This window comes from Aythya ferina (genome assembly GCF_964211825.1).
Source record: "Aythya ferina genome assembly, contig: HAP1_SCAFFOLD_74, whole genome shotgun sequence".
In the NCBI taxonomy this organism is placed as follows: Eukaryota; Metazoa; Chordata; class Aves; order Anseriformes; family Anatidae; genus Aythya; species Aythya ferina.
In genome coordinates, this window is record NW_028181437.1 from 440,498 (window position 1) to 455,213 (window position 14,716).

Sequence of the window (14,716 nt, forward strand, 5' to 3'; positions counted from 1 at the left end):
AAGTGGCCCCTAAATGGAACTTTAAACTATAATATTTTGCTACAGTTAATGTTGTTTTTTGAGAAGCAGAACAGGAGGAAATGTTGTATACTGATGTTTCAGCATCTTGGTGGGAAAAGGTAGGGAATTAAGTTGGCCCCTGACTGAACCTTTGATGTTGGCATTAGAGAAGTACAGGCTGGAGAAAGATAAAGGAAGTGTTAAAAGGGTTGTTGAAAGTGTTAAAGGTGTTTGAAGTTGAATGAGCAGGGAAAGAGGATGTAGGAATGTTAATAGTTCTGCCTCTGCCCGAGGCAGAGATCTTAAAATCATGGGTGTTAGCCCTTTAGGGCAAAGGGACCATGATCGGTCCGAGAGAGTTGTCACAGAAACAGAAAAGAGGTCAACTCTTAAAACAACCTGAGTTCATGTGCGAGCTCAGATTGCTGATGGGACCGTTCAGGGAACTGTGGACAATTGGATTCCCCGACCGACCCCCACTAAGACCCGAATCATCCTGAAAATTATGAACGGTTAAGTAAATACTAAAACCTGGATGAATTGGGAATTGAGAATATGCTTCCAACAAGGTCTAAAAGAAAGCCCTATGGAATTTTTGGACCAACTCTGAAATGTAATGAAAATAAATAAATAAATAAATAAATAAATAAAACAAAACGGTTTGGACCTGGCTTTGGAGGACAAATTGACTAGCCTTTTCCTAGGGTAATCAACCCCTGATTTCAACAGGAATAACGGGGACCTGGGGAATCTACCCTAGCGGATCCTCCACTGGTTATAATGAAGCTAGGGGAGGAATGGAAGTGAAATTTCTTATTGCTATGGGGCAACGTATTCAGTTCTAAATCAAGCATTAATGCCTTCACAGAATTATTATGTTAGGGTAAAAGGTGTGTCGTGGTTTAACCTGGCCGGCAGCTAAACACCACGCAGCTGTTCGCTCCCCCTCCCTCTCTGGGACGGGGGAGAGAAATGGAAAGTGAAGCCCGTGAGTTGAGATAAAGACAGTTTAATAAGACAAAATAATAATAATAATAATAATAATAATAATAATAATAATAATAATAATACAATGATGATAATAGTACCACTACTAATAATGTGTACAAACAAGTGATGCACAATGCAATTGCTCACCACCCGCTGACCGATGCCCAGCCTAACCCCGAGCAGTCCGGCCCCCTCCCCCTGGCTAGCCACCCCTATGTATTGTTTAGCCTGACGTCAGATGCTATGGAATACCCCTTTGGCTAGTTTGGGTCACCTGTCCTGGGTCTGTCCCCTCCCAGCTCTTACTGCACCCCCAGCCTGCCTGTTGGCAGGACAGAGCAAGAAGCTGAGATGTCCTTGGCTTGGTATAAGCATTGCTCTGCAACAACTGAAACATCGGGGTGTTATCAGCACTCTTCTCATCCTAAGCCAAAACATAGCATTCTCCCAGCTACTAGGAAGAAAATTAACTCTGTTCTAACTGAAACCAGGACAAGGTGTAACCGAAAAGGCTTATTTTTGTGAACCTTTGAAGTACAAGTTAGGGAAACAATGGGGCATACACAGATTTTTATCTATGCCTAGCTCCTCATGGGCACTCTTAGGTAGAGATTTATTAGAGCAAGTAGGAGCAGAAATTGTGTTTGAAAAAGGGAAAATGGAATTAAGAACAGGAGAAGAACAACTAATAAATGTGTTAAGCTTGGCACTAATACAAACTGACCCTAAAAGTGAAATACCTTTAGAGATCACAGATCAAGTATGTCCAGGAGTTTGGGCTACCGAAGTCCCTGGAAGAGCTAAAAATGTGACCTTAATAATTATTAAATTAAAGCCAGGAGAGAAACCCGTTAAGGTTAAGTAATATCCTTTGAGGATAGAAGATAGGAAAGGAATTAAAGAGATAATTGATAAAGTTTTACAGTATGGATTATTGATTGAATGTGAATCAGAATACAATGCACCCATATTGCCAATTAAAAAGGCAGATGAAAAAGCTATAGGCTAGTTCAGGATTTGAGGGCCATAAATAAAATCACTGAGGATATACATCCAGTAGTGGCAAACCCTTATACTTTGCTGACTAAATTAAAGAATAGTCAAGTCTGGTTTACCGTACTGGATTTAAAAGATGCCTTCTTCTGCCTAGGCTTAGCCACAGAAAGCCAAAACCTATTCGCCTTTGAATGGGAAAATCCCGATTCGGGCAGAAAGACGCAGCTTACGTGGACATTACTACCTCAAGGATTCAAGAATAGCCCCACTATTTTTGGAAACCAATTAGCAAGGGAACTCGAAACATGGATACCTCCGGACACTGAAGGTGCTTTGTTACAATATGTAGTATGTAGATGATCTCTTAATAGCTACCGAGACTAAAGGGAGTTGTATTCAATGGACTATAAGTCGTCTTAATTTTCTGGGTTTAAATGGATATCAAGTCTCTTGACAGAAAGTCCAGCTGGCTCAACAAAGTGTGACCTATCTGGGATTTGACATTTCGGAAGGACAACGAGAACTAGGAACTGAACATAAGGAAGTCATTTGCCGAACTCCAGAACCTCAAATGGTAAAGGAGCTACAAAGCTTTTTAGGAATGACAGGTTGGTGTCGCCTTTGGATTTATAATTATGGACTATTGGTAAAGCCTCTATGTGAATTGATAAAGATTAACCAGTCAAAGTTAGTCTGGACTGGAGAAGCACAAAAAGTCTTTAAACAACTTAAACAAGAATTGATGATTTTGAAATATCAAGCAATATTGGTAGAACAGGACGACGTGGAAATTGTGATAATTCATATTGTGAATCTAGCCTCTTTTCTTAGTGATGCTCCGGCACAAGCTGTGATTCACGATTGTTTAGAAACTCTAGAGACTGTGTATTCCAGCCGACCAGACCTTAAGGAGGAGCCCATGGAAGATGCGGAAGAAACTTGGTTCACGGATGGGAGCAGTTTTGTTACGCAAAGACAACGTAAAGCTGGATATGCTATAACAACTACTCAGCAGGTAATCGAGTCTAAGCCTTTACCCCCTGGAACATCAGCTCAAAAGGCGGAGATAGTTGCTCTCACGAGAGCATTGGAACTGGCAGCGGGAAAAAGGGTAAATATTTGGACAGATTCTAAATATACATTCGGCGTGGTACATGCTCATGGAGCAATTTGGAAAGAACATGGATTGCTGACCGCTCAGTGAAAACACAAAGTATGCTGAAGAAATTTTAAAATTGTTAGAGGCTGTAAAACAACCAGAAAAGGTAGCTATCATGCATTGTCAGGGACACCAAAAGGGGAACAGCGATTTTGAAATTGGAAAATCGATTGGCAGAGGCTAAGCAGGCAGCTGAAATAACTGAGGTGAAGGCATTGTCTTTGATACCAGACGGTAAAATCCAAACTATATCCAAATTATACAAAAGAAGACTTAAAATTAATTGAAGATTTGAAAGGTAAAATGAAACCAGATGGATGAGTATATTTAAAAGATAACCCCATAGTAATACCCTCTAGTTTGACATGGCCCATAGTTCTTACAGAACACAATAAAACGCATTGGGGAGCTGGCACACTGCATAAGAGCCTGAGTCAGACATTAGTGGGACGATATGATAAAACAAGTAACTCAACAATGTAGCATTTGCTTACACAATACCAAGGATAGAATAAAATTTGGAATAATCGGTAAAGGAAATTATTCGGGGCAACAGTGGCAAATTGATTTTTCAGAACTCCCTAGAAAAGGGGGGTATCATTATTTACTGGTTCTGACTGACACGTTTTCAGGAAGGCCTGAAGCCTTTCCCTGTCGAACAAACAAAGCAAGAGAAGTGGTTAAAGTCTTGTTAAATGAAATAATACCATGCTTTGGGATTCTAGTAGCAATGTCTTCTGATAGAGTTTCACATTTTTGTGCACAAGTGGTAGAACAGATAAGTAAGATTCTAAAGATAGATTGGCAACTGCATACTCCTTATAGACCACAGGCAAGTGGACAGGTAGAAAAAATGAACCATTTAATTAAACAATAAATAGCTAAAATTGGATAAGAAGCTAATTTGTCATGGCCTCAATCCCTCCCTTTAGCATTACTTGGAATTAGAGTTAAACCTAGAATAAAAGGAAATTTGAGTCCCTTCAAAATCTTATATGGAAGGCCATAGCAATTTCTATTTAGTGGAGAGGACCTAACGCAGTTAGGATCAGAATATTTATATGCTTATATAACTGAACTTCAGAAACAATTAAATAAAGTACTTACATTTGTTTTAGGGACCAGGGCTAGAGGGTTGGATCAACCAATCCACCCCTTTAAGCTCGGGGATTATATATATGTAAAGACTTTTTCAGGACAACCCGTGCAGGAAAAATGGAAGGAAAGTGGATGGGAGCATACCAAGTATTACTGACAACACACACCGCCATTAAGATTAAGAAGCAAGCAGCTTGGATCCACAATTCAAGGGTGAAGAAGGCCCCGGCGAGGATATGGACCACCACTCCAATTGGACCAACAAAATTACGGTTTTCCAGATCCTAATGATTGCAGGGGTGCGGTTCTCGGATTTGGGGTGGGCAACTTGGGATGAGAACTTACACCTGACCTTAATACAAACAATTTCTCAAGTAACTAATAAGACGAACTGTTGGGTATGCACCCATCTGCCACAGCATGGGAATAAGGGTGTATCGTTAATTGGGATTCCCTTGCCTGCAAACTTATCTTGGACTAATTTGTGGGAAAACACGTCTTGGGGTCAAAAATATTAAGCAGTTTTGGAACTAGAAGTGAGTAGCTTCATGCCGTTAGAATCCTATTATGTATGTGTACAAAGGTGTAACCCGCCTAAGGGTATAGGAAAACAGCATTGTATAAATACGGATACTACTTATGTGGGAAATCAGACATCTTGTAATTGAACAATTGATATTAGTACGACTAGCGGCTGGGCAAATTCAACCAGCTGGACGGTTCCAGAAGGAAAAGGGTGGTATTGGCTATGCAATGATACAGCCCGTAAGGTCTTGCCTGAGAATTGGAAGGGAACTTGCACTCTTGGAGCGGTAGTCCCCAATATGACAGTACATGATGTAGTGCCTCGAGGTTACTTGAGAAATCATATCCGGAGAATCAGATGAAAAATTAACAATCCATTGGTAGAGAGACACACCCCTTTTCATAGTTTTGTGCGATGGTTTATCCCATGGTTAGGAGTGAGTGAATTGGAAAAGGCAATAGTTAATATTTCTGCAATTATAGAGAAGTTAGAAAACAAAATTCTGGATGCTATAAAGGCTCAACAAGAAGAGATATCTAGTTTATCACAGGTAGTGTTACAAAATCGGATGGCCCTAGACTTGTTACTGGCCACTCAAGGGGGAGTCTGTACAGTAATAAACACAAGTTGTTGTATGTATGTAGATCAGAGTGGAAGGATCTCTACCGACCTGGAAGAAATATGGAAGCAGACCAGGATCCTACATGAGATCAGTAAAGATGATCTTTCATGGAGTTTTAGTGAACTATGGAATAAGTTAACCTCCTGGTTGCCCAATTTCCAATGGTTGAAACAAGTATTCATTGCTCTAATCGTATTAGTAGTGTTAGGAATATTTGTGTGCATGTTGTTTAGATGCCTGCTTTGTTGTGTTACTGTAAATAAAGAAAGTATCTGATGCAAAAGAATTTGCATGGGAAAAGAAAAGGGGGGATTGATTAAGGAGGTATTGGGGAGGCAAGGACAATCCCCAGACAAGGACTGTATATCTCGAAACAAGACACTGGAACTCATGATAAGGAAGCGGCAGGCGGACAGAGAAACGAACGTAAGGACTATAACTCTCAAAACTGGACATTGGAATTCATTATAAAGATACAACAAACGGGAGAATTGGCAACAACCAGCTCTTGCAATTAAGAAACATGCCAATTCAGCAGATTCCTGACCAAAGGTGAAAAGTACACTGTGAGGAAGACTCGGGGTCTTCCTCCCAAAGACCCCTGCCCACGTCCCAAAGACCCCTGCCCACAATTCTTGGAAGGCTCTGCGCAGGCGCAAGGTGCCAAAAGGCTAATTAGCATGAGAAGCGAGGGAAGGCGGGGATAGGTAATGCGTATGTATAGGTGCTTGTAGAATATTGATAGATTGATTGTATAAATTCAAGACTGCTTTCTGCTTTGGGTATGCACGATAGGTGGAGAGATCCCCCGTGCATCCAGCGCTGCAATAAAGAATATACCACTTAAAGGAATTTCGGCTTCGATCTTTGAATCAATTTGGCGACCCAGATGGGACAACCTCTCTGCCGGACTGCAGGACCTGCTGGGAACAGGACTCCCTAGGGTACCCCCGGGATTTCCCGGAGGGACTCCTCGACTCACCGGATCACTGCGGAGGCAGACAAGGACCCCATCATTGTAAGTGAGTATATTCTCTATTCTGGTTTGGTTTTCTGGTAGACCGGTCATCTGGAACTGTCTGTAAGTCAGAAGGTGATCTTCTGCGAGGCAGTGTTTGGTATATACTTTGTGGTTAGCACCATAAGTACATGTTTGGGGACCTTAAGGAAGGAGCTCGCTTTAAGGTCCATCTGGAATTGTGTTGTCTATTTCGGTTTTCTGACTCATGGAGTATGGTATTTAACTCTGGTTATTGTTACTGCGATTTTGGCTATTTTCCTGGTGGTAATAGTAGGTTCGTGGCATTGTTATAAGAAAGATATCGTTACGGTGTTACACAGTTCGGTTTTCTGACTTATCGCATGTGGAATTTGACTCTGACTATTGTTACTGTGATTTTGGCAATATTGCTGGTAATAGTAGTTTTGTGACATCGCTACTGAAAGATATTGCGTGCCCGTAGTTTTGTGAGTGATACGTTTTGTGATACGCTTTTGTAAGTAACGTGTATTCTGAAAGTGTAAACTGGAAACTGGGGGGGCAAACAAGCAGTGAAATTTTAAAGAAAAGTGTGTTAGGATGTGTTTTAAGTCACTGGAAGGATATTGGAGGATCTGCCGGTGGAAGTGTGAACAGGAAAACATTGATAAAATATCGTAATCAGTGGTGGCCGCTTTATAAGCTGGAATGTGGAGAAAAGTGGCCCCTAAATGGAACTTTAAACTATAATATTTTGCTACAGTTAATGTTGTTTTTTGAGAAGCAGAACAGGAGGAAATGTTGTATACTGATGTTTCAGCATCTTGGTGGGAAAAGGTAGGGAATTAAGTTGGCCCCTGACTGAACCTTTGATGTTGGCATTAGAGAAGTACAGGCTGGAGAAAGATAAAGGAAGTGTTAAAAGGGTTGTTGAAAGTGTTAAAGGTGTTTGAAGTTGAATGAGCAGGGAAAGAGGATGTAGGAATGTTAATAGTTCTGCCTCTGCCCGAGGCAGAGATCTTAAAATCATGGGTGTTAGCCCTTTAGGGCAAAGGGACCATGATCGGTCCGAGAGAGTTGTCACAGAAACAGAAAAGAGGTCAACTCTTAAAACAACCTGAGTTCATGTGCGAGCTCAGATTGCTGATGGGACCGTTCAGGGAACTGTGGACAATTGCATTCCCCTGACCGACCCCCACTAAGACCCGAATCATCCTGAAAATCATGAACGGTTAAGTAAATACTAAAACCTGGATGAATTGGGAATTGAGAATATGCTTCCAACAAGGTCTAAAAGAAAGCCCTATGGAATTTTTGGACCAACTCTGAAATGTAATGAAAAATAATAAATAAATAAATAAATAAAACAAAACGGTTTGGACCTGGCTTTGGAGGACAAATTGACTAGCCTTTTCCTAGGGTAATCAACCCCTGATTTCAACAGGAATAACGGGGACCTGGGGAATCTACCCTAGCGGATCCTCCACTGGTTATAATGAAGCTAGGGGAGGAATGGAAGTGAAATTTCTTATTGCTATGGGGCAACGTATTCAGTTCTAAATCAAGCATTAATGCCTTCACAGAATTATTATGTTAGGGTAAAAGGTGTGTCGTGGTTTAACCCGTCCGGCAGCTAAACACCACGCAGCTGTTCGCTCACCCTCCCCCTCCCTCTCTGGGACGGGGGAGAGAAATGGAAAGTGAAGCCTGTGAGTTGAGATAAAGACAGTTTAATAAGACAAAATAATAATAATAATAATAATAATAATAATAATAATAATACAATGATGATAATAGTACCACTACTAATGATGTGTACAAACAAGTGATGCACAATGCAATTGCTCACCACCCGCTGACCGATGCCCAGCCTAACCCCGAGCAGTCCGGCCCCCTCCCCCTGGCTAGCCACCCCTATGTATTGTTTAGCCTGACGTCAGATGCTATGGAATACCCCTTTGGCTAGTTTGGGTCACCTGTCCTGGGTCTGTCCCCTCCCAGCTCTTACTGCACCCCCAGCCTGCCTGTTGGCAGGACAGAGCAAGAAGCTGAGATGTCCTTGGCTTGGTATAAGCATTGCTCTGCAACAATTGAAACATCGGGGTGTTATCAGCACTCTTCTCATCCTAAGCCAAAACATAGCATCCTCCCAGCTACTAGGAAGAAAATTAACTCTGTTCTAACTGAAACCAGGACAAGGTGTAACCGAAAAGGCTTATTTTTGTGAACCTTTGAAGTACAAGTTAGGGAAACAATGGGGCATACACAGATTTTTATCTATGCCTAGCTCCTCATGGGCACTCTTAGGTAGAGATTTATTAGAGCAAGTAGGAGCAGAAATTGTGTTTGAAAAAGGGAAAATGGAATTAAGAACAGGAGAAGAACAACTAATAAATGTGTTAAGCTTGGCACTAATACAAACTGACCCTAAAAGTGAAATACCTTTAGAGATCACAGATCAAGTATGTCCAGGAGTTTGGGCTACCGAAGTCCCTGGAAGAGCTAAAAATGTGACCTTAATAATTATTAAATTAAAGCCAGGAGAGAAACCCGTTAAGGTTAAGTAATATCCTTTGAGGATAGAAGATAGGAAAGGAATTAAAGAGATAATTGATAAAGTTTTACAGTATGGATTATTGATTGAATGTGAATCAGAATACAATGCACCCATATTGCCAATTAAAAAGGCAGATGAAAAAGCTATAGGCTAGTTCAGGATTTGAGGGCCATAAATAAAATCACTGAGGATATACATCCAGTAGTGGCAAACCCTTATACTTTGCTGACTAAATTAAAGAATAGTCAAGTCTGGTTTACCGTACTGGATTTAAAAGATGCCTTCTTCTGCCTAGGCTTAGCCACAGAAAGCCAAAACCTATTCGCCTTTGAATGGGAAAATCCCGATTCGGGCAGAAAGACGCAGCTTACGTGGACATTACTACCTCAAGGATTCAAGAATAGCCCCACTATTTTTGGAAACCAATTAGCAAGGGAACTCGAAACATGGATACCTCCGGACACTGAAGGTGCTTTGTTACAATATGTAGATGATCTCTTAATAGCTACCGAGACTAAAGGGAGTTGTATTCAATGGACTATAAGTCGTCTTAATTTTCTGGGTTTAAATGGATATCAAGTCTCTTGACAGAAAGTCCAGCTGGCTCAACAAAGTGTGACCTATCTGGGATTTGAAATTTCAGAAGGACAACGAGAACTAGGAACTGAACATAAGGAAGTCATTTGCCGGACTCCAGAACCTCAAATGGTAAAGGAGCTACAAACCTTTTTAGGAATGACAGGTTGGTGTCGCCTTTGGATTTATAATTATGGACTATTGGTAAAGCCTCTATGTGAATTGATAAAGATTAACCAGTCAAAGTTAGTCTGGACTGGAGAAGCACAAAAAGTCTTTAAACAACTTAAACAAGAATTGATGATTTTGAAATATCAAGCAATATTGGTAGAACAGGACGACGTGGAAATTGTGATAATTCATATTGTGAATCTAGCCTCTTTTCTTAGTGATGCTCCGGCACAAGCTGTGATTCACGATTGTTTAGAAACTCTAGAGACTGTGTATTCCAGCCGACCAGACCTTAAGGAGGAGCCCATGGAAGATGCGGAAGAAACTTGGTTCACGGATGGGAGCAGTTTTGTTACGCAAAGACAACGTAAAGCTGGATATGCTATAACAACTACTCAGCAGGTAATCGAGTCTAAGCCTTTACCCCCTGGAACATCAGCTCAAAAGGCGGAGATAGTTGCTCTCACGAGAGCATTGGAACTGGCAGCGGGAAAAAGGGTAAATATTTGGACAGATTCTAAATATACATTCGGCGTGGTACATGCTCATGGAGCAATTTGGAAAGAACATGGATTGCTGACCGCTCAGTGAAAACACAAAGTATGCTGAAGAAATTTTAAAATTGTTAGAGGCTGTAAAACAACCAGAAAAGGTAGCTATCATGCATTGTCAGGGACACCAAAAGGGGAACAGCGATTTTGAAATTGGAAAATCGATTGGCAGAGGCTAAGCAGGCAGCTGAAATAACTGAGGTGAAGGCATTGTCTTTGATACCAGACGGTAAAATCCAAACTATATCCAAATTATACAAAAGAAGACTTAAAATTAATTGAAGATTTGAAAGGTAAAATGAAACCAGATGGATGAGTATATTTAAAAGATAACCCCATAGTAATACCCTCTAGTTTGACATGGCCCATAGTTCTTACAGAACACAATAAAACGCATTGGGGAGCTGGCACACTGCATAAGAGCCTGAGTCAGACATTAGTGGGACGATATGATAAAACAAGTAACTCAACAATGTAGCATTTGCTTACACAATACCAAGGATAGAATAAAATTTGGAATAATCGGTAAAGGAAATTATTCGGGGCAACAGTGGCAAATTGATTTTTCAGAACTCCCTAGAAAAGGGGGGTATCATTATTTACTGGTTCTGACTGACACGTTTTCAGGAAGGCCTGAAGCCTTTCCCTGTCGAACAAACAAAGCAAGAGAAGTGGTTAAAGTCTTGTTAAATGAAATAATACCATGCTTTGGGATTCTAGTAGCAATGTCTTCTGATAGAGTTTCACATCTTTGTGCACAAGTGGTAGAACAGATAAGTAAGATTCTAAAGATAGATTGGCAACTGCATACTCCTTATAGACCACAGGCAAGTGGACAGGTAGAAAAAATGAACCATTTAATTAAACAATAAATAGCTAAAATTGGATAAGAAGCTAATTTGTCATGGCCTCAATCCCTCCCTTTAGCATTACTTGGAATTAGAGTTAAACCTAGAATAAAAGGAAATTTGAGTCCCTTCAAAATCTTATATGGAAGGCCATAGCAATTTCTATTTAGTGGAGAGGACCTAACGCAGTTAGGATCAGAATATTTATATGCTTATATAACTGAACTTCAGAAACAATTAAATAAAGTACATACATTTGTTTTAGGGACCAGGGCTAGAGGGTTGGATCAACCAATCCACCCCTTTAAGCTCGGGGATTATATATATGTAAAGACTTTTTCAGGACAACCCGTGCAGGAAAAATGGAAGGAAAGTGGATGGGAGCATACCAAGTATTACTGACAACACACACCGCCATTAAGATTAAGAAGCAAGCAGCTTGGATCCACAATTCAAGGGTGAAGAAGGCCCCGGCGAGGATATGGACCACCACTCCAATTGGACCAACAAAATTACGGTTTTCCAGATCCTAATGATTGCAGGGGTGCGGTTCTCGGATTTGGGGTGGGCAACTTGGGATGAGAACTTACACCTGACCTTAATACAAACAATTTCTCAAGTAACTAATAAGACGAACTGTTGGGTATGCACCCATCTGCCACAGCATGGGAATAAGGGTGTATCGTTAATTGGGATTCCCTTGCCTGCAAACTTATCTTGGACTAATTTGTGGGAAAACACGTCTTGGGGTCGAAAATATTAAGCAGTTTTGGAACTAGAAGTGAGTAGCTTCATGCCGTTAGAATCCTATTATGTATGTGTACAAAGGTGTAACCCGCCTAAGGGTATAGGAAAACAGCATTGTATAAATACGGATACTACTTATGTGGGAAATCAGACATCTTGTAATTGAACAATTGATATTAGTACGACTAGCGGCTGGGCAAATTCAACCAGCTGGACGGTTCCAGAAGGAAAAGGGTGGTATTGGCTATGCAATGATACAGCCCGTAAGGTCTTGCCTGAGAATTGGAAGGGAACTTGCACTCTTGGAGCGGTAGTCCCCAATATGACAGTACATGATGTAGTGCCTCGAGGTTACTTGAGAAATCATATCCGGAGAATCAGATGAAAAATTAACAATCCATTGGTAGAGAGACACACCCCTTTTCATAGTTTTGTGCGATGGTTTATCCCATGGTTAGGAGTGAGTGAATTGGAAAAGGCAATAGTTAATATTTCTGCAATTATAGAGAAGTTAGAAAACAAAATTCTGGATGCTATAAAGGCTCAACAAGAAGAGATATCTAGTTTATCACAGGTAGTGTTACAAAATCGGATGGCCCTAGACTTGTTACTGGCCACTCAAGGGGGAGTCTGTACAGTAATAAACACAAGTTGTTGTATGTATGTAGATCAGAGTGGAAGGATCTCTACCGACCTGGAAGAAATATGGAAGCAGACCAGGATCCTACATGAGATCAGTAAAGATGATCTTTCATGGAGTTTTAGTGAACTATGGAATAAGTTAACCTCCTGGTTGCCCAATTTCCAATGGTTGAAACAAGTATTCATTGCTCTAATCGTATTAGTAGTGTTAGGAATATTTGTGTGCATGTTGTTTAGATGCCTGCTTTGTTGTGTTACTGTAAATAAAGAAAGTATCTGATGCAAAAGAATTTGCATGGGAAAAGAAAAGGGGGGATTGATTAAGGAGGTATTGGGGAGGCAAGGACAATCCCCAGACAAGGACTGTATATCTCGAAACAAGACACTGGAACTCATGATAAGGAAGCGGCAGGCGGACAGAGAAACGAATGTAAGGACTATAACTCTCAAAACTGGACATTGGAATTCATTATAAAGATACAACAAACGGGAGAATTGGCAACAACCAGCTCTTGCAATTAAGAAACATGCCAATTCAGCAGATTCCTGACCAAAGGTGAAAAGTACACTGTGAGGAAGACTCGGGGTCTTCCTCCCAAAGACCCCTGCCCACGTCCCAAAGACCCCTGCCCACAATTCTTGGAAGGCTCTGCGCAGGCGCAAGGTGCCAAAAGGCTAATTAGCATGAGAAGCGAGGGAAGGCGGGGATAGGTAATGCGTATGTATAGGTGCTTGTAGAATATTGATAGATTGATTGTATAAATTCAAGACTGCTTTCTGCTTTGGGTATGCACGATAGGTGGAGAGATCCCCCGTGCATCCAGCGCTGCAATAAAGAATATACCACTTAAAGGAATTTCGGCTTCGATCTTTGAATCAATTTGGCGACCCAGATGGGACAACCTCTCTGCCGGACTGCAGGACCTGCTGGGAACAGGACTCCCTAGGGTACCCCCGGGATTTCCCGGAGGGACTCCTCGACTCACCGGATCACTGCGGAGGCAGACAAGGACCCCATCATTGTAAGTGAGTATATTCTCTATTCTGGTTTGGTTTTCTGGTAGACCGGTCATCTGGAACTGTCTGTAAGTCAGAAGGTGATCTTCTGCGAGGCAGTGTTTGGTATATACTTTGTGGTTAGCACCATAAGTACATGTTTGGGGACCTTAAGGAAGGAGCTCGCTTTAAGGTCCATCTGGAATTGTGTTGTCTATTTCGGTTTTCTGACTCATGGAGTATGGTATTTAACTCTGGTTATTGTTACTGCGATTTTGGCTATTTTCCTGGTGGTAATAGTAGGTTCGTGGCATTGTTATAAGAAAGATATCGTTACGGTGTTACACAGTTCGGTTTTCTGACTTATCGCATGTGGAATTTGACTCTGACTATTGTTACTGTGATTTTGGCAATATTGCTGGTAATAGTAGTTTTGTGACATCGCTACTGAAAGATATTGCGTGCCCGTAGTTTTGTGAGTGATACGTTTTGTGATACGCTTTTGTAAGTAACGTGTATTCTGAAAGTGTAAACTGGAAACTGGGGGGGCAAACAAGCAGTGAAATTTTAAAGAAAAGTGTGTTAGGATGTGTTTTAAGTCACTGGAAGGATATTGGAGGATCTGCCGGTGGAAGTGTGAACAGGAAAACATTGATAAAATATCGTAATCAGTGGTGGCCGCTTTATAAGCTGGAATGTGGAGAAAAGTGGCCCCTAAATGGAACTTTAAACTATAATATTTTGCTACAGTTAATGTTGTTTTTTGAGAAGCAGAACAGGAGGAAATGTTGTATACTGATGTTTCAGCATCTTGGTGGGAAAAGGTAGGGAATTAAGTTGGCCCCTGACTGAACCTTTGATGTTGGCATTAGAGAAGTACAGGCTGGAGAAAGATAAAGGAAGTGTTAAAAGGGTTGTTGAAAGTGTTAAAGGTGTTTGAAGTTGAATGAGCAGGGAAAGAGGATGTAGGAATGTTAATAGTTCTGCCTCTGCCCGAGGCAGAGATCTTAAAATCATGGGTGTTAGCCCTTTAGGGCAAAGGGACCATGATCGGTCCGAGAGAGTTGTCACAGAAACAGAAAAGAGGTCAACTCTTAAAACAACCTGAGTTCATGTGCGAGCTCAGATTGCTGATGGGACCGTTCAGGGAACTGTGGACAATTGCATTCCCCTGACCGACCCCCACTAAGACCCGAATCATCCTGAAAATCATGAACGGTTAAGTAAATACTAAAACCTGGATGAATTGGGAATTGAG